This window comes from Patella vulgata, chromosome 7 (genome assembly GCF_932274485.2).
Source record: "Patella vulgata chromosome 7, xgPatVulg1.2, whole genome shotgun sequence".
In the NCBI taxonomy this organism is placed as follows: domain Eukaryota; kingdom Metazoa; phylum Mollusca; class Gastropoda; family Patellidae; genus Patella; species Patella vulgata.
This window is the reverse complement of record NC_065885.2, coordinates 41,278,199-41,299,002: the sequence shown is the minus strand read 5'-3', so window position 1 is coordinate 41,299,002 and position 20,804 is coordinate 41,278,199. Positions and strand designations below refer to the sequence as shown.

Genomic DNA, 20,804 nt, shown 5'->3' with positions numbered 1-20,804 from the left:
CCACGCCATATATTTGTTAATTTTTGTTTAATATTTCTTTCGGTGTTATAATTTAGAACGAAAGAGAACAGTCCATACATTAGTAATGTAGGTCTTGTATATTAAACTTTTATGGGAATAATTTTTTTTAATCTCACCACTTAATTAGCACCTTGGTGTTATATCAGGAGATTAAGAATGTTGATTGGGTAATCAAGGTTCGTAACATGACTCAATTAAAATAAGGTTTTGCGTGTACGATAGGTCTACTTTTATTTTCAGGTACCGGAATGGTATCAGAATCCGAACCCCAGATAGGGTAATGAACGTAGCTATGTTACCACAATGGGCCGCGCCGGGTATCTGGGTCGAACATATTTACGTATTGTATGGGTTTTAAAACTCGTTTGTATTCGTTAAAATTGGGATTATCGGTAATTCATAAACTAGAGATTCACGGCGTCACAACGATGCCAAGTATCACTTAAGGAGACTGATCGGTCGACCCTCTGCATTATCTATTTTTGAAATATAGTAAGAATGGCCAGCTCTTTATCTAAATCTTAGTATTGAACATGCTTTACGTTTCAATATTCCAGACCCACTGGTTGGTGGCTATCTTAAAATTTTGTGGTTTAGTTAACAGGAATAGAGATGAGAAGAACGAGACAGAACAGATACAGGTAGACGAGGAGATAAAAAAAAAAGCTTTGATAGAACGCGGCCATTGCTCTGATGATGGTAATTTTTACGAGGAAAAGATTGTCACAACAATGAAAACGCAAGAAATGAAATGAGGTTTAATGTCCTGGGCTTATGGAGACTGCCATATGTCATACAGTGTGGCGGTACTATATGGCCTATTGAATTCCAACTGCCAATTGACCTTTTACGTGCACGCCAATGTATGCATAGGATCTTCATTTTTTGTCGCACCCGAACGACAAGACAGCCGTCCTTGTCACGCCCTCCGTCCTTCACCACTGATAAGGGGAAACCACGCCGGAAAATCCAGTAGACGTGGTACAAGAGTTAATCAGCGAACTGGATGTATGAGATGTGTTGTTGACGTTTGGGAAAGTAGGACGAGGGGAAATGTGTAGGGAGTGAAGTGCTGTAAAGGGATAGTTAGATGTATTATGAATGGTTAGAGTGGCTGTGGTGTTACGGTGAAATACTATGCCGCCACCGTAACACCACAGCTTTGTGATTTGTTAGACAGGAGTGATGTAATGGGTGTCAACAACTGGGTATGATGGTACCGTCGCAACGTAGCCGTGAAATATATATTGTGGGGGGGAAGGGCGGAAACGGAAAAATATACAATGTTGACAGTATGTGCCAGGCATGAGACTGCGCAGACCGAGCGGCAGCTCGATAGGGAGTGTGTGGGAGGGTCACCCTCATAAAAAAAATTTTTTTAAATTTCAGTTTTCTGTAGGCAGTGAAAACACTATTTAGGCATTGTTTGCGGGGTTAAACCTAAAAATCACATTAATACACCTATTGCACGATATTGTGAAACTAGCTGACGAAGACAGCTCGGGCGGCGATTGTTCGACTCGGGGCTGCTCTGTCAGTATCTAACAAACGCATTTAGTTCGCGTACAACTTTTAAAAACCGAATGTCAGTATGGTATTTCTCACATAATTGGTTATCGCAAAAACAGAGTAAACTGAAAGCGAGTAATCTCGACTCAAACCTATAGTCTATAGCCTACTTACTACACTCGTCACTAGGCTTCCTATATTATTGTTTGTGGACAGTTTACTACTCAGTGATAAGCCTGCGCCGCAAAAAGAGGTCTCGCCTTTTATTATTAGTATAATGACTTCCTCATGTGCGGCAGGTTAGTTTGCTTCTAAAAACACTGTTTTCCGTTCCAAAAAATACAAAAGTAATTTTCTACCAGATGACCATGGTTCTTTTCACCGAGACTAGATAATTTCTCTCGGTGTAAGGATATAGCCATGGATAAGTTCATACAAGGTCAATAAATCCGCGGTCACTTCGGGTCACACTGTTGAGAAAATAAACCGATGGGTTTGTTTAGTAGCAAATCGAGCGTGAGTGATATGTATGAACTGTCTTCACACATTCGGTTTATAATTAGCGATACACAGGTACAGTGGCAAGTGTTGTACTTCACAGACTGTTTACCTCCGAACTACCTCCGCACGAAATCCCCGATTTGGGTACTTGTTAAAAGAAAAAGAAATAGTACCTGTGCGCATGCCAGTAAAAAAAACCTAAGAGTTCGCGCATAAAAATGCCCGAACGTACCAGGCGCCAGGTCATCCAGATGAACTTTCTCGACCTATGCAGGGATCGAACACGCGACCTCCTTCCTGTCTAGTGAGCCAGCGTCTTTATTTTTATCTTACCCACTTAGCCACCATGGCTCTTCGAAACATACAGGAGCGAATTTACGAACAAGTGAACGTAGAAGTAAAACGGTGATTTATTTTGTGGAAGAGTTGCAAAATTGATTATAGCTCACAGGAAACTAAAATTTGGTAATGTGGATTTGGTATCATTTTACTATTATGTAAGAAAAGAAAATATGAACTCAAAGAACTATATCAACCTTCGTTTTTTATCCGCGCCTCTCTTTCACGCGTACCAAGATGATAAATTGTGGAAACTCTCTCCCCCTCTCTGGATAGCCATAACGTGGATGGGTATTCTGTGGCGGTCTTCATTTAATTCTATGAATTGTTTTTACTGAATGAATGATGTTTTCAAAAGGTAATAAAATTAACTGCCAAACGACTCGTTATCCCGTCAGGTAGCACATGTTTGTGCGTAGAACGTTTGGCAGTTCAATTCATGATTTTTTGTATTTCAATCTTTAATAATTATTCTTTAAAGTAAATAAAATAAATTGCCAAACGAACGATTTGTTACCCCGTCGGGTAGCGCATTCATACGTAGAACGTTTGGCATTGTATATTATACCATATAATATTTTATTACTATTTTCATCGTTATAAATATTTTTTAAAAATTGTTATAAAACCTAATTTCTGAAAGGTAAAAAGATATTCACATGACTATTCTGTGCTCATAATTTCAGCTTACATATTTGTTTTAGTAAAGCAGTGAAAATATATTTACTTTGTTCTTTCTTAACCATTAGTTGTCATTCCATCTTGAATCCATACAGATATTAAAACATTATAATCAAGAGGCTAAACTCAATTACCCAATCAACATTCTTAATCACCTGATATAACACCAAGGTGCTAATTAAGTGGTGAGATTAACAGAATTTATTCCCATAAAAGTTTAATATACAAGACCTACATTACTAATGTATGGACTATTTTCTCTTTCGTTCTAAATTATAACACAGAGAGAAATATTAAACAAAAATTAACAAATATATGGCGTGGTTGTTATGTGATTTTTTTTTAGAACATAACGATATCTTTAACTTGCTTTTCCTCAAACAACCTCAAACGGATATAGCTCAGTCAATTTTATAGTTTAATATTAGTTATCTTTTTAAATAAAGCAACCAAACTCCAGTTGCCTTGACACCAAAATATTTCCAATATGAACCCTGAATAGCTCAGTTAACTGTATAGTTTAATATCAGTTATCTTTTTAAATGAAGCAACCGAACTGCAGTCGTCTTGACACGGACAATTCTTGAAATGGTCGGGTTGAATTATATGGGTTTTTATTAGGTTTTTTTTTATCAGGAATCGGTTTGTAATATGTTGCAAATCTGAAGATACCAATAATATTGTATATAGATATTCACACGATTATTCACAGATTGTTCAGTGATCAGAATTTCAGCTTGTATGTAGGCAGTGTGAAGTTGCATCGTTATTCGTTATTCGTTATTCACCAATAACGAATAACAAGGTGATCCACCTCGTTATTCGTTATTCAGCTTTGTATTCGTGATTCAAATATAAGGCTAGCCATGACTAGAATGATGGATGTCAAGTATCCCCCAGTAGTATAAAAGACAGTAAAACGACTTATAGACGAAAACAGTCCACATTTTTATTCAAGCAGCGAATAACGAGCTGTTTGTTATTCGTTTTTCACCTCGTTATTCGGGATTCGCATATGAAGGGGTTCATGAATCTTTAATGAGGATAATTCAGGATTTAATTCAAAACGACCACGACACAACAATAAAATAATGGATTGTAAACTATCCCCTAGAAGTGGAAAACCCATTAGTAGACGTATAGTCGGTAAATAAACCAGATTGTTATTCAAGCGGTGAATAACGAATAACGAGCTGTTTGTTATTCGTTTTTCACCTCGTTATTCGAGATTCACATATGAAGTGGTTCATGCATCTTTAATGAGGATAATTCAGGATTTAATTCAAAACGATCACTATACAACGATAGAATAATGGATTGTAAAGTATCCCCTAGCAGTAGAAAACATATTAAATGACGTATAGTCGATCAATAAACCAGATTGTTATTCAAGCGGTGAATAACGAAACACGAATAACGAGCTGTTTGTTATTCGTTTTTCACCTCGTTATTCGGGATTCACATATGAAGGGGTTCATGCATATTTAATGAGGATAATTCAGAAATTAATTCAAAACGATCACAATACACCAATAGAATAATGGATTTCAAAGTATCCCCTAGCAGTAGAAAACATATTAAATGACGTATAGTCGGTAAATAAACCAGATTGTTATTCAAGCGGTGAATAACGAATAACGAGCTGTTTGTTATTCGTTTTTCACCTCGTTATTCGGGATTCACATATGAAGTGGTGTATGCATCTTTAATGAGGATAATTCAGGATTTAATTCAAAACGATCACTATACAAAGATAGAATAATGGATTGTAAAGTATCCCCTAGCAGTAGAAAACATATTAAATGAAGTATAGTCGATAAATAAACCAGATTGTTATTCAAGCGGTGAATAACGAATAACGAGCTGTTTGTTATTCGTTTTTTCACCTCGTTATTCGGGATTCACATATAAGGTGTTCATGTATTTTTAATGAAGATATTTCAGGATTTAATTCTAAACGATCATTAGACAACAATAGAATAATGGATTGCAAAGTATCCCCTAGCAGTAGAAAACATATTAAATGACGTATAGTCAGTAAATAAACCAGGTTGTTATTCAAGCGGTGAATAACGAATAACGAGCTGTTTGTTATTCGTTTTTTCACCTCGTTATTCGGGATTCACATATAAGGTGTTCATGTATCTTTAATGAAGATATTTTAGGATTTAATTCTAAACGACCATTAGACAACAATAGAATAATGGATTGCAAAGTATCCCCTAGCAGTTGAAAACATATTAAATGGCGTATAGTCGGTAAATAAACCAGGTTGTTATTCAAGTGGTGAATAACGAATAACGAGCTGTTTGTAATTCGTTTTTCACCTCGTTATTCGGGATTCACATATAAGGTGTTCATGTATCTTTAATGAAGATATTTCCGGATCTAATTCTAAACGATCATTATACAACAATAGAATAATGGATTGCAAAGTATCCCCTAGCAGTAGAAAAGATATTAAATAACGTATAGTCGATAAATAAACCAGATTGTTATTCAAGCGGTGAATAACGAATAACGAGCTGTTTGTTATTAGTTTTTCACCTCGTTATTCACATATGAAGTGGTTCATGCATCTTTCATGGGGATAATTCAGGATTTAATTCAAAACGATCACTATACAACAATAGAATAATGGATTGCAAAGTATCCCCTAGCAGTAGAAAACATATTAAATGACGTATAGTCGGTTAATAAACCAGATTGTTATTCAAGCGATGAATAACGAATAACGCATAACGAGCTGTTTGTTATTCGTTTTCTACTGCTAGGGGGTACTTTGCAATCCCTTATTATTCTATTGTTGTCTAATGGTCGTTTAGAATACAATCCTAAAATATCTTCATTAAAGATACATGAACACCTTATAATCCCGAATAACGAGGTGAAAAACGAATAACAAACAGCTCGTTATTCGTTATTCATTGCGTGAATAACAATTTGGTTTATTTATCAACTATACGTCATTTAATATGTTTTCTACTGCTAGGGGATACTTTACAATCCATTATTCTATCGTTGTATAGTGATCGTTTTGAATTAAATCCTGAATTATCGCCATTAAAGATGCATGAACCACTTCATATGTGAATCCCTAATAACGAGGTGAAAAACGAATAACAAAGAGCTCGTTATTCGTTATTCACCGCTTTAATAACAATCTGGTTTATTTACCGACTTACGTTATTTAATATGTTTTCTACTACTAGGGAATACTTTGCAATCCATTATTCTATTGTTGTCTGATGATCGTTTAGAATTAAATCCGGAAATATCTTCATTAAAGATACATGAACACCTTATATGTGAATCCCGAATAACGAGGTGAAAAAGGAATAACAAACTACTCGTTATTCGTTATTCATCGCTTGAATAACAATCTGGTTTATTAACCGACTATACGTCATTTAATATGTTTTCTACTGCTAGGGGATACTTTACAATCCATTATTCTATCGTTATATAGTGATCGTTTTGAATTAAATCCTGAATTATCCCCATTAAAGATGCATGAACCACTTCATATGTGAATCCCGAATAACAAGGTGAAAAACGAATAACAAAGAGCTCGTTATTCGTTATTCACCGCTTGAATAACAATCTGGTTTACTTACCGACTTACGTTATTTAATATGTTTTCTACTACTAGGGAATACTTTGCAATCCATTATTCTATTGTTGTCTAATGATCGTTTAGAATTAAATCCGGAAATATCTTCATTAAAGATACATGAACACCTTATATGTGAATCCCGAATAACGAGGTGAAAAAGGAATAACAAACAGCTCGTTATTCGTTATTCACCGCTTGAATAACAATCTGGTTTATTTACCGACTACACGTCATTTAATATGTTTTGTACTGCTAGGGGATACTTTGCAATCCATTATTCTATTGTTGTATGATGATCGTTTAGAATTAAATCGGGAAATATCTTCTTAAAGATACATGAACACCTTATATGTGAATCCCGAATAACGAGGTGAAAAACGAATAACAAACAGCTCGTTATTCGTTATTCACCGCTTGAATAACAATCTGGTTTATTTACCGACTACACGTCATTTAATATGTTTTGTACTGCTAGGGGATACTTTGCAATCCATTATTCTATTGTTGTCTAATGATCGTTTAGAATTAAATCGGGAAATATCTTCTTAAAGATACATGAATACCTTATATGTGAATCCCGAATAACGAGGTGAAAAACGAATAACAAACAGCTCGTTATTCGTTATTCACCGCTTGAATAATAATCTGGTTTATTTACCGACTACACTTCATTTAATATGTTTTGTACTGCTAGGGGATACTTTGCAATCCATTATTCTATTGTTACCTAATGATCGTTTAGAATTAAATCCGGAAATATCTTCATTAAAGATACATGAACACCTTATATGTGAATCCCGAATAACGAGGTGAAAAAGGAATAACAAACAGCTCGTTATTCGTTATTCGCCGCTTGAATAACAATCTGGTTTATTTACCGACTATACGTCATTTAATATGTTTTCTACTACTAGGGGATACTTAACAATCCATTATTCTATTGTTGTCTAATGATCGTTTAGAATTAAATCCTGAAATATCTTCATTAAAGATACATGAACACCTTATAATCCTGAATAACGAGGTGAAAAACGAATAAAAATAGCTCGTTATTCGTTATTTACCGCGTGAATAACAATCTGGTTTATTTTTCGACTATTCGTCATTTAATATGTTTTCTACTGCTACGGGATACTTTACAATCCATTATTCTATCGTTGTATAGTGATCGTTTTGAATTAAATCCTGAATTATCCGCATTAAAGATGCATAAACCACTTCATATGTGAATCCCAAATAACGAGGTGAAAAACGAATAACAAACAGATCGTTATTCGTTATTCACCGCTTGAATAACAATCTGGTTTATTTACCGACTATTCGTCATTTAATATGTTTTCTACTGCTAGGGGATACTTTGCAATCCATTATTCTATTTGTAGCAGGAGTTTCGCATGATCGACTCCAGGTCGGGGGTTGAGCCAAAAGAGACAAAACAGGAACACAGCTATACAGTTTATTTACAATACACACGGGAAGAAAACAGGAAATTATTTACAATAGAGCAAATAGAAGACAAGAGCACTAAAATAATAATAAAACAATATATATACAATAGGATATAGCTTAGATGCAGCTTCTAATAACCAATATCGATATATTGCCTCTTACAGGTAATAGTAATGAAGCATTTAGAAATATTATACATAAATAACATATACTATTCAAAAAAAGTAGGGGATATTTGATTTTGGGGGCATAATACTAAAATATGCAAATGACTACGAAAAAAGTCACTATAGAAACTAACAGAAGAAACATTTCCAGTTACATGTGACGCCCAAACGCACCAATAGCTACCGCATGGAATTCATGTGATGCTTGGGATCATCATAGGGGTCCAACCCAAGATTTGCACGACTCTGACTTTGAATGTTACAGTCATTGTGGCATTGAATTCCAGGGTGGAAACATCAGTTTAATTGTTTTAGTGACCAGAAAACAAATTTTGATATGCGTCGGCTTACCCAAAATGAAAGGTTACGTGCCCTTGGCATGCTACAGATCGGCACAACACAGGCGGTTGTGGCGCGGACGATGAATGTTTCTCAGTCTGTCATAAGCAGGCTATGGTCCAGATACCGTGATACACAATCTGTACAGGACAGACCACGCTCAGGTCGACCAAGGGCGACAACTCAAGCCCAGGATCGATTTATCCGTACCTTGGCCTTGAGAAATCGTGTCATCACAGTAAATCAGATCAGCGCTCGTCTTCAAACAGACACTGGTGTGAGAGTGAGTGGCCAGACGATTCGGAATCGACTGTATAGGGGTCACCTTCGCGCCCGACGTCCTCGCGTGATCCCTTGTTTGAGAGATCATCACATTCAGGCAAGACGTCGTTGGTGTAGGGATCGTCAACACTGGGATAATCGACGCTGGAGCAATGTGATGTTTTCAGATGAGTCAAGGTTCACTGTTGATTTTTTGGACAGACGTAGGAGGGTGTGGCGTCGTCGAAACGAGCGCTTCCAAGACGTTAACGTCATCAGACATGATCGATTTGGGGGTGGTTCTGTTATGGTGTGGGGAGGCATCACTGTTGCTGGAAGAACGGCTTTACATGTTGTTGCAGGGCGTGTTACAGGCCAGTACTACCGGAACAACATCTTGGCAGTCCATGTTGTGCCGTTCGCACGACGTCATGGCCGCCGTTTCATCTTCCAGGATGACAACGCAAGATGTCACAGGGCCAGGATCGTTACAGGTTACCTCCAACAACAGAACATCACCACATTACCTTGGCCAGCACTGAGTCCCGACCTCTTCCCCATCGAGCATGTCTGGGACATGCTTGGACAGAGGTTACGTCAACGTCAACAACGTCCTGCCAATGTCCAAGAACTTGCTGCTGCGTTGCAACAGGAATGCGACAATCTGGACCAAAATGACCTTAGACGTCTCATTTGGAGTTAGCCACGTCGGATCAATGCTTGTTTGGCAAACAGAGGAGGATTTACCCGTTACTGACTTGGTTGTGATGCTGTGGTAACTTTGCTGTTTGACCCCGGGTATCATTTTACCCTTATAATGGTCAGTCTGTGCCTTACTTAGTCTAACGATCATTTGGAATAAATCGATGAATGTGAACTTCATTTCATTTTGTCATTTGTTTCTTCGTCAGTTTCATTAGGTGACTTTAATAACACTTAAAAATCAAATATCCCCTACTTTTTTTGAATAGTATATAACAAAATGGGAAACTAACTAAAAACATACCCTGATAAAGGTGCTCTTATTATTCGAGGAAATAGAAAACTAATATTGTGGAAACCATATATCATATAAAAAGAGCGAAACACTAAAAGATAAAACAAACACCAAATTAGACATACATTTTTAAAATAAAAGTTTTTACTTATTTAGATTGAATATACATGTATTATTTTATTTGTAAATTATATCAGAATAAAACAGTATTTAAATTAGAAAAGAATTAATTGTCTTCTATTATATTGTCAAGTCAAGTTAAACAAATATAAACCTACCTGAGTTAGTGAATTCAGAAAATGATGCATCCAAGATGGAGATGTAAGAAAAAGTGACTAAAGGTGAAACAGGATGTTAGGATAGTATCTAAGTAACGGATTACTACTCACTCCAAATAAGGTGGAAACTACAGATGGCATAGAAAAGCAAGACTACCAGCTATATGAAGTGTCTAGTTGAACAAGACTATTAAAGAACTGAGTTAACTGACTAAATAAACTAAAACCACACACATGATGAAAGAGGCTACTTCTTAATACTAAATATATAACAACTGACAACCAAATATACACTACTACACTATCCCCCCAGCACATGAAGTGGCGTCCCGACACGAACAACCCTAAACACCATAATAAAAACAACAGTATACATATATAATACAAAAATAATGAACCAATCCTCATAACCAAAATCATAATCCATAAACAAAACCAAGTCGTCATCAAGTAAAACTGTCAGCAACTGATAATGGAATTTATAAAATAACTAATAATGCAGAAATGAAAAAAAAATCGTTATAAAAATATCAGTAGATACAACTAATATAAATCAAAGCCAAACAGTATTCTCTAAAACCCAAGCATCAGATTTCATCCAAGAAGGTGGTTTACGTTGTCGTTTAGGAGCTAGAGCTGGTTGTGAAATATCATCAGAGGAAATATCAGGATCAGGTGGAGAAATTGAATCATCAGAATTATCAGTAACAGTAATATTAGGAACGGTCATATCAGGAATATCTGGAACAGTAATATGAGGAATAGTAATATCCGGAACAGAAATATCAGGTAACACGTTGGTAATACAAACAGAAGAATCGGATGAAATATTAACATTTGCATTATTATCATTATCATTCGTGTGAGGTTTAGAAATGGGAAAATCAGGAATACTAACATCAGGTGAAGAACGAACACGTGGAAGTGGAACATTTAATCGTGGGGCAGGAATAGGTCGACCAGAAGAACTTATCGGAAGTAGAAGATTTCTGTGTAGAGTACGTCTTAATGAAGTGTCAGCCTTCTGAACTACAAAAACTGGAATTTCAACATCTGGTTGTGAAATAACTGTATAACAATCATTCTCCCATTTATCTGCAAGTTTATTTTTACCTCTGATCTGTACATTACGAACTAACACAACATCACCAACATGTAGATTAGCACCTCGAGTTTTCACATCGTAATAAAGTTTCTGCTTCTGCTGCGCTTTCTGTATATTTTCTGTAGCAATACTGTTCACGGCTTTAAATTTATCTTGAAGTTCAGAAGCAAACTGTGTATAGGAACTACGTACATCCGTAGCAGAATTATCTCCAAAAATTATATCAACAGGTAACTTAGGATTTCTACCAAATATCAAATAAAAAGGTGAAAAGGGAGTTGATTCATGTCTAGTGGAATTATAAATAAAAACTAAATAAGGAAGGTGATCTTTCCATCTACCTTTCCGTTCTTCAGTAAGGGTACCTAGCATATTTAAAAGTGCTCTGTTGAAGCGTTCACATAAACCGTTTCCCATTGGATGATATGGAGTAGTACGTGATTTGTGTATACCTAAAATACTGCAGACTTCTTTGATAATATTGGACTCAAAATTTCGACCTTGATCAGAATGGAGTTTTTCAGGAATTCCATATGGTAGAAAAAAATTATGAATTAATGCTCTGGCGGTGGTTTTAGCAGTCTGGTTTTTAGTTGGAACAGCTACAGAAAATTTTGTGAAGTGGTCAGTAATAATTAAAATGTTTTCAATACCACCCTTAGAAGGCTCTAAACTCAAAAAATCTGTCGCAGGATCTGACATACTCTTCTACATACTTCGACATTGAAGGCCAGAAGAAGCGTGATTTGACCAAGTCCAATGTGCGATCACGACCCATGTGACCCATCTCGTCATGAAGAAATGATAATACAAGTTGCCGAAGAGAAACAGGCAAGACAATTTGAAACACAGTATCAGATAAAGGTGAAGGTAAGTATTTCCTATATAAAATATCATCTTTTACAATTAAATTATCCCAATGACGTAATATAACTCGTGAGTCTTTATCAATATAAAACAAAATGTATCAGACGGCTTACAACCAGTTTTCACAAAATGAATGATATTCCGTATTCCCAAACAGTCTTGCTGAGCTTTTAAAATCTTAGAATTGTCAATTAATTAGCTTAGAGAAGTATAATACCTGTTATATAAACCATATTTTGTAATTACCAAATTAAGGGGTTATACTGTATACATCCATTATTATACATTTCTTACTTATAGGGCTTCAAATTGTTTATTTTGTCTATATCAAATTTATGGCTTTGTTGCTCCCTGACTATTGTTAACCACTGATTATTGTTAACCCCTATCAATTAACTAATATTTAAGTTTTAATTATCCTTTGATCAATTTATACATTATTATAAATTTCTTATTAATAGGGTTTCAAATTGTGTTTATTTTGTCTATATCAAATATATGGCTTTGTTGCTCCCTGGTCACTGTTAACCCCCACCAATTAACTATATTTAAGTTTTAATTATCCTTTGATCAATTCAACTATTATCTTGTATTATAACAGCATTTATCTATGGCTTCTTTTTTGTTTTACTATAAATATCACCTTTTAGTTTAACTAAATATCATTTGTGCTTGATAACGATAAGAGAATACTTGTCGAAACGTCGTGCTATACTTATAAACCAGTGATTGTATTTCCATATAAACTGTGTTGTGTTTTTAATGTGTTCAATCGCTAAATGCCACTCAAGGATTATAATTAATTTAGTATATTCCGTAGGAATTCCAATGATAGGAGACATAAAACAATCAATTACATTCTGATTAAAAGAAAAAGTTTCAACTTTACTATGCTCAACTTCGGTGAAATTAGTTATAGCAGCTACAACAGAATTATCTACACATGAAACGGGAAGTCTTGATAAAGCGTCTGCAGCAACATTACGAGATCCAGGTAAGTATTCTAAAGAAAAAACAAATGCAGAAAGATCAGCCAACCATCTATGACCTGTAGCATCAAGTTTTGCGGAAGAAAGCACATATGTAAGTGGATTATTGTCTGTTTTAAGAGTGAATTTGTTGCCATAAAGATAATCTTGAAATTTTTGTGTGACTGCCCATTTCAAAGCTAGGAATTCAAGTTTATGTGCTGGATAATTCTTTTCACTTTTTTGTAATACTCCGGCTGGCATATGCAATTACTCTTTGTTTTCCTTCCTGAATTTGATATAAAATAGCACCTAAACCATGAGAACTAGCATCTGTTTCTAATATGAAAGGTTGAATAAAATCAGCGAAAGCTAAGATAGGACAAGAAGTTAAATGAGAAATAAGATTATCAAAAGCCTGTTGTTCATCTGCACCCCAATGAAATAAATTACCAGCAGATTTTCTGTGTTTTCTAGGTGAATCGCCAGTAAGAAGATAAGTTAAAGGTCGAGCAATCTTAGCATAATCCTTGATGAAGCGTCTGAAATATCCACAAAATCCAAGAAAACTGCGTACTTTTGAAACAGATGTAGGAATAGGCCAGCTTGTAAGAGTAGAAATTTTATCAGGGTCAGCTTTAATACCATCTTCAGAAATTATATGCCCTAAATATTTCAATGATGACTGCAGAAATTCACATTTTGAAGGTTTTAACTTAAGATTGTGCTTCCTTAGCCTGGAGAATACTGAACGAAGACGAAAAATGTGTTCATCAAATGTTTTGGAAAATACAATGATATCGTCTATATAAATTAAACAATGAAATAAATGAATATCTGCCATACAACGCTCTAAACAACGCTGGAAAGAACTGGGTGCGTTGGTTAATCCGAATGGCATAGAATTGAACTCCCAAAGCCAAGGCTACCTGTAATGAAAGCGGTTTTACATTTATCTTCTTCTGCCATTTCAATCTGCCAATATCCACTTTTTAAGTCTAAAGATGAAAAATATTTTGAGCCATTTAACGTATCCAAAATTTCGTCTATGCGAGGAAGGGCATACGAATCACAAACAGTTTTTGAATTAAGTTCCCTATAATCTACACAGAAACGTAGAGAACCATCTTTCATGCGTACAAGTACAACAGGAGAAGCAAATGGACTGTTAGATGGACGAATAACATTGGCCTTTATCATGTCCTGGATATGTTCTTTTACCTCTTGGAACATTGATGGCGAAATCCTACGGTGTCGTTGTTTAAAAGGGGTTTCATCTGTCAGCTTAATTTTATGCGTTGTTTGTGGCTAGGTGGTTAAGACACTGGCTCGCTAGTCTGGAGGTCGGGTGTTCGATCCCTGCATTGGCCGAGAAAGTTCATCCAGATTTTCCGACGTGGTTTCCCCTTGTCAGTGGTGCAGAACGGAGGGCCTGACAAGGACAGTTGTCTAGTCCTTCGGATGAGACGAAAACCCGAGGTCCCGTGTATATATTGGAATGCACGTAAAAGATCCCCTGGCAGTTGAAATTCGATATAAGAGTAGGCGATAGTGCCGCTGCCCGGGCAAAATTTCCCTCATAGCACACTGTATGGCGTATGCCCGTCTTCATTAGCCCAGTATAGGAGCAGAACAGTAGGACGTTAAACCCCATTTCATTTCATTTCATTTTATGCGTTGTTTAATCTGTTCTGCCAAAATCTGTGTCGGACATGCTGAAAACATCTCTGAACTCATTTACCAAATAACCATTTAATGATTGTACTAATATGACAAATGAATTTTATTACTACATAAATGTATAATGTAAGATGTACTAAGAACAATTATTAATAAAATATGTACCTATATACAAGTAGAATAAGTAAATATGTAAAATAACCGGTATTTATTTATGAAGTAAAGAATTTAATGCATTAGTCACCTAGATTATTTATAATAATCTAGCTGTCTAAATTACGATATGTGTATTTTACTAACTTTGTAATTTATATACTATGTACTTAATAATATGAACAAATATTATACACTATAAGTATAAGACTAAGACAGACAATCTAGGCGTCCCCAGATATACATACACATTCACACTCACAACAATAAACTACGCAATATTACAATTAATACAATTATAATAATATATTCATAGAAACAACATGTTTACTTGGCCAAGTATAAGAAAAACAACTTACAGAGCTTTTTCGCAGAAATCCAGAAAAATCCAAGAATTCCAACACAAAAACACAAATCAAGTAATTGTTCGCAAAACACAGATCACAAAACACACCAGGAATCAACCGTATCTATACCACGTTGGGTGCCATTTTGTAGCAGGAGTTTCGCATGATCGACTCCAGGTCGGGGGTTGAGCCAAAAGAGACAAAACAGGAACACAGCTATACAGTTTATTTACAATACACACAGGAACAAAACAGGAAATTATTTACAATAGAGCAAGAAGACAAGAGCACTGAAATAATAATAAAACTAAATTAGCAAATATATATATACAAAAGGATATAGCTTAGATACAGCTTCTAATAACCAATAGCGATATATTGCCTCTTACAGGTAATAGTAATGTAGTGATTTCGTAACTTGACAGGTTTTCAACGTTCAGAGTAGGTTTGGCTCTCCCAAACTCAACCACATTGATGGGTTGCCTAAACTCGACTACCTATATGGATCGCCCAAACTCTTGTATAATCTTGGAGTGCACGTGCTGTTGGCCTATATAAGAGGGTTGATTAGCTGAAGTGGGGTGTGTTTTACTGCAGATTAGAAATGGTCGCCTGTCTGGCAGACCAGTGGATTTTATGGATATCACGGTCGCTTATTTAGCAGACCGGGTGATTTTATATACTAGTATTTTATAGTGTTCTGATGGAGTTGTCGAATGGTAGATCTAAATAGCCCTTATATAACCTTCCTTGATTTGGCAAATCACTTCATTGGCGCTGCGAGCTTAAAATTTTAAAAGCGGGGGAAGGATAGGTTATTTATGATTAGGGATTAAAATTTTGGGCTCCATAAGTATTTGTGTCACGTGAGCAGGTAATATGGTTATTTGAGGCTGTAAGGACCTGGTTGTACCTTTTTTGTATTACTTGACGTAAGCCACTCTTCAAATAATACAATACAGGGTGTAGCTGGGAATTAATATAAGGATGGTTCTAATTTTATTATTGGGAATTTTGTATATTTTTAAGTTTTAAAGCGACACTTTCACGTCAAGTATAGAAAGATAGTGTTCGAAATAAACAGTAAAATTGGTTTAAAACCAGATTTGGGTCAACATTTTGAATGTGTACTTCCAATACCATATATTTTAGTGAGGTGTCAATGAGCATTCGTCAGTGGCATAAGAGTGGTCCTTATCCTAAGTTACTATTTGAAAATACGCATTTAAGCTTGAAATAACCTCGCACCAACTGCTCTTGCAACCTTTGGAAATTTTCGCCTGTAAGATAGTTGCAAATGGGGTTAAAATTTCAAGATCTTTGCACTCACTGGAATAATTCTCAGATAGTTTTCTTATCTTCGCCATTCTTGAATTTATTCCTTGGCACCGTCTTAATTCTCTTTATTTTTGCACCTTGTTATCTTGAATAATTGGATATACTTATGAAGGAAAAGATGTTTTTGTAAGTGTATGTAACTTTTGTCCGATCCATTTACATTGTGGTAATACAAGATGTTTAAACCAAAGTGTTTTGCACATTGTCGTTCAACTCCCGTCAGAACACTAGTCTTAGTTATAGGTGGCAGTCGTATGGCAAAGTCGAACTATATTTTTACCCTTTTGCCATCGTTCTCAGTTTTTATTTAAAAATATAACCCCCACTCGTAGGATAATTGTAGTCTAGAAAGTGCCACCAAGTTAGCCTTTTCTTCCCATGGTTTCCAGTGTTTTTTATGAGAACTCTGCAGTGGGGTTTAGGTTCATTTGACCAATCATAACGGTTCACTTTGAAAGGAGACAAGATGTGGTTTTTTTTCTGGTCGTTTGTTCGGTGGGCGCCTTATGCTATATTTTGTTGTCATCGAAAGTATGGCTCTGTGCGATGAGACTTTGTTTATTTACTGGTATTTCATCTTGAGACTCATTCTAAATGGGCGGAGATTTGAGGTCAGAGTTTTGCTCGTGTGGTGGTGTCGCCCGATGTGCATAAAGAATTTCAAACTAGTAGCCCAAACTCATCGATTTGTCTACTTGCTTGGCGTTGGCGAGCCAATCAACTATCGCGCACGTGCATGCTTCGACTATAAAACTGGGCGCGTATCATTCATCGGGAGTTTCAGTTAGTAACTCCCGAGGTAAGGTAACCTGATCATATACTATTCAAAAAAAGTAGGGGATATTTGATTTTGGGGGCATAATACTAAAATATGCAAATGACTACGAAAAAAGTCACTATAGAACCTAACAGAAGAAACATTTCCAGTTACATGTGACGCCCAAACGCACCAATAGCTACCGCATGGAATGCAGGTGATGCTTGGGATCATCATGGGGGTCCAACCCAAGATTTGCAAGACCCTGACTTTGAATGTTACAGTCATTGTGGCATTGAATTCCAGGGTGGAAACATCAGTTTAATTGTTTTAGTGACCAGAAAACAAATTTTGATATGCGTCGGCTTACCCAAAATGAAAGGTTACGTGCCCTTGGCATGCTACAGATCGGCACAACACAGGCGGTTGTGGCGCGGACGATGTTGTTGCAGGGCGTGTTACAGGCCAGTACTACCGGGACAACATCTTGGCAGTCCATGTTGTGCCGTTCGCACGACGTCATGGCCGCCGTTTCATCTTCCAGGATGACAACGCAAGATGTCACAGGGCCAGGATCGTTACAGGTTACCTCCAACAGAACATCACCACATTACCTTGGCCAGCACTGAGTCCCGACCTCTCCCCCATCGAGCATGTCTGGGACATGCTTGGACAGAGGTTACGTCAACGTCAACAACGTCCTGCCAATGTCCAAGAACTTGCTGCTGCGTTGCAACAGGAATGGGACAATCTGGACCAAAATGACCTTAGACGTCTCATTAGGAGTATGCCACGTCGGATCAATGCTTGTTTGGCAAACAGAGGAGGATTTACCCGTTACTGACTTGGTTGTGATGCTGTGGTAACTTTGCTGTTTGACCCCGGGTATCATTTTACCCGTATAATGGTCAGTCTGTGCCTTACTTAGTCTAACGATCATTTGGAATAAATCGATGAATGTGAACTTCATTTCATTTTGTCATTTGTTTCTTCGTCAGTTTCATTAGGTGACTTTAATAACACTTAAATCAAATATCCCCTACTTTTTTTGAATAGTATATATAAGACACAGACCGGTTGCCAGAGTCGATAATCGCCTCATATCAACCAGATTGTGTTGATTTTCATTTCTTTTATATTTGGGCTAGATTGTTTGAGCGCATTTCTTACTCTTAGATAATGGTTCTGATTTGGGGGAAAATATATAGTATAATTTCTGTCTACTTCTCGCTTCGCTGTGGGGACCGCTGAATCGATCCACGTACTAAATAGTATTGGGATTTGGTCACTGGATTCGTGAAGAAGAATTCGGTGATTTCGTTTTTAATGGTGTTCTAGTAGTTTAGACATTGCGTTCTACTGCCAGACACTGGAGAAATAGGCATTGTGGCCTTTTTCACTTGATTCGTGAGGACGAATTCGGTGATTTCGATTTTAATGGTGTTCTAGTAGTTTAGAAATTGCGTTCTACTGTCGGACACTGGGATATAGGCATTGTGGCCTTTTCACTTGATTCGTGAGGAAGAATTCGGTGATTTCGTTTTTAATAGTGGGCTAATGGGCTGTACAGGATCGATGAATCGATTCACCACAGTGGGTTAATTCATTCCGTATTTTGAGAAATAGACTTTGGCGTATAGGTTTCATGATTTCTGTTTAGCATTTCGGGCAAATCAATCATTTGAGACATTAAGGGCACACGTCACATTTCCAGAGTCCATTGTTGTTTGGTTTATAATAGAGGGTGTCAAATTGTGTCTTGTTTGTTTGTTTCATGACATTGGCTGCCGCTGCATCCAGTGTCCGAACCCTGTCCTACTACACTCGGAATAGTCTTTTTAAACAACTGATTGTATTAGATTAATCAAATAGGTAGGGACTTAGATTGTTTCTATTTTATAATTGAAAATAATAGCCCCGTCCTGGGGTGACGCTGTTTCATTAAATAGGGACGAATCTTTATGCCGAGTCAAACGGTTAGTTGGTAGTCAGTCAAATGATATCCAATTGTTAGATGGTTCCAGTCAAATGGCATTCAGTCCGATAATATTGTCGTCAGACGGTACTTTAGATTGTATGCAAAGGATGGTATCTATTTGTCAGGCGGTGTTCTATTAGACCGAACATTTCTTGTTTCGAACCTGTCTTGTCTAGGTCTAAAATAGGGAATAAGATTATGGGCGTAGTTTTGCCCAGTGAGGAGATGATGGTTTTTTGATAAAACATTTTAAAAGATATGTAAAGGTTGATAGCGTCTGGTGTCCGAATCATCAATGGGTTTATTGATGTCACCGTCGTTGGCTGTGAAGGAAGAATCGTTAGTGGTAGCAATGTCAGAGTTGTTGGCTGTGTCGAAAGAGACTCGATGTAGTAGAAAGAATTAGCGCCTGGTGTCCAAATCATCGGTGGTTGTGGGTTTAACGATCTCATCGGCGTTGACTGTACATGAAGAATCATCATCGGTGGGTTTGTCGATGTCACCGTCGTTGGCTGTGAAGGAAGAATCATTGGTGGTAGCAGAAGTTAACAACAATGTAAGAGTTGTTAATAGTTGTTGGCAGTGGTTGAAAGATTATCGTTAGTGTTTAATCGGGGAAGAGTACCAAGTATAGTCTGCAACGCTTTCCTGGGGAATTCCATTTTTAGATACTGCGGAGAAAGGAAGAAGGGGACCTAGCAAGTCAGAGATAATTAAACGTTGAATCTCAAACAAGAATAGTTTATGCGGTCTATTATAGAATATGAATAGTTCATTTTGAATTGAATGCAGATAGTTTTTATTGTTGATTATTAGAAGATGCGTGTTGATTATTAGAAGATGCGTGTATTTGAGGTGTGTGTGATCACTGAGATGTTATATTGAAAATTTGAGATTTACTAAGTTTAGCAGTGGTTACAAAGCTAATTGGTGGTTCCTGGGGTCGAATGTGGAGATGTCAAGGGGGTATCAGCTCTCTAGGTGGACCACCCCGGCAGAATTACGGTGAAATCATTGATATTATTCCTGCTCAGAAGAGTTATAGTGAGGGTGGTGTCTTCTAAGAATTATTCATGTTTCTGATTGGTTGGATTGTCCTGTTTATAATGTGTGTATTTTTAGTACGGGCGGAACTTTGATTCAGCCCACTGTACAAAGGGGGGCTTAATAAAACTGGGAGGTGTGTAGTGATTTCGTAACTTGACAGGTTTTCAACGTTCAGAGTAGGTTTGGCTCTCCCAAACTCAACCACATTGATGGGTTGCCTAAACTCGACTACCTATATGGATCGCCCAAACTCTTGTATAATCTTGGAGTGCACGTGCTGTTGGCCTATATAAGAGGGTTGATTAGCTGAAGTGGGGTGTGTTTTACTGCAGATTAGAAATGGTCGCCTGTCTGGCAGACCAGTGGATTTTATGGATATCACGGTCGCTTATTTAGCAGACCGGGT

General features: G+C 36.7%; 1 protein-coding gene across 2 annotated transcripts in view; it reads right to left on the bottom strand.

Moving 5' to 3' along the window:
• The window catches only part of LOC126828378 (uncharacterized), a 64,862-nt gene that overhangs the window by 23,049 nt on the left and 21,009 nt on the right, over nt 1–20,804 (bottom strand). Inside the window, exons 1-2 of one of the 2 annotated variants that reach the window (XM_050558156.2) lie at nt 15,668–15,689; nt 15,291–15,568 (exon numbers count right to left, since the gene is read on the bottom strand). The gene's annotated coding sequence lies outside the window, so the exon portion shown is untranslated. Of the gene's footprint in view, nt 1–15,290; nt 15,569–15,667; nt 15,690–20,804 lie in introns of those variants that run through there. The other variant, XM_056102609.1, reaches the window with a different exon arrangement.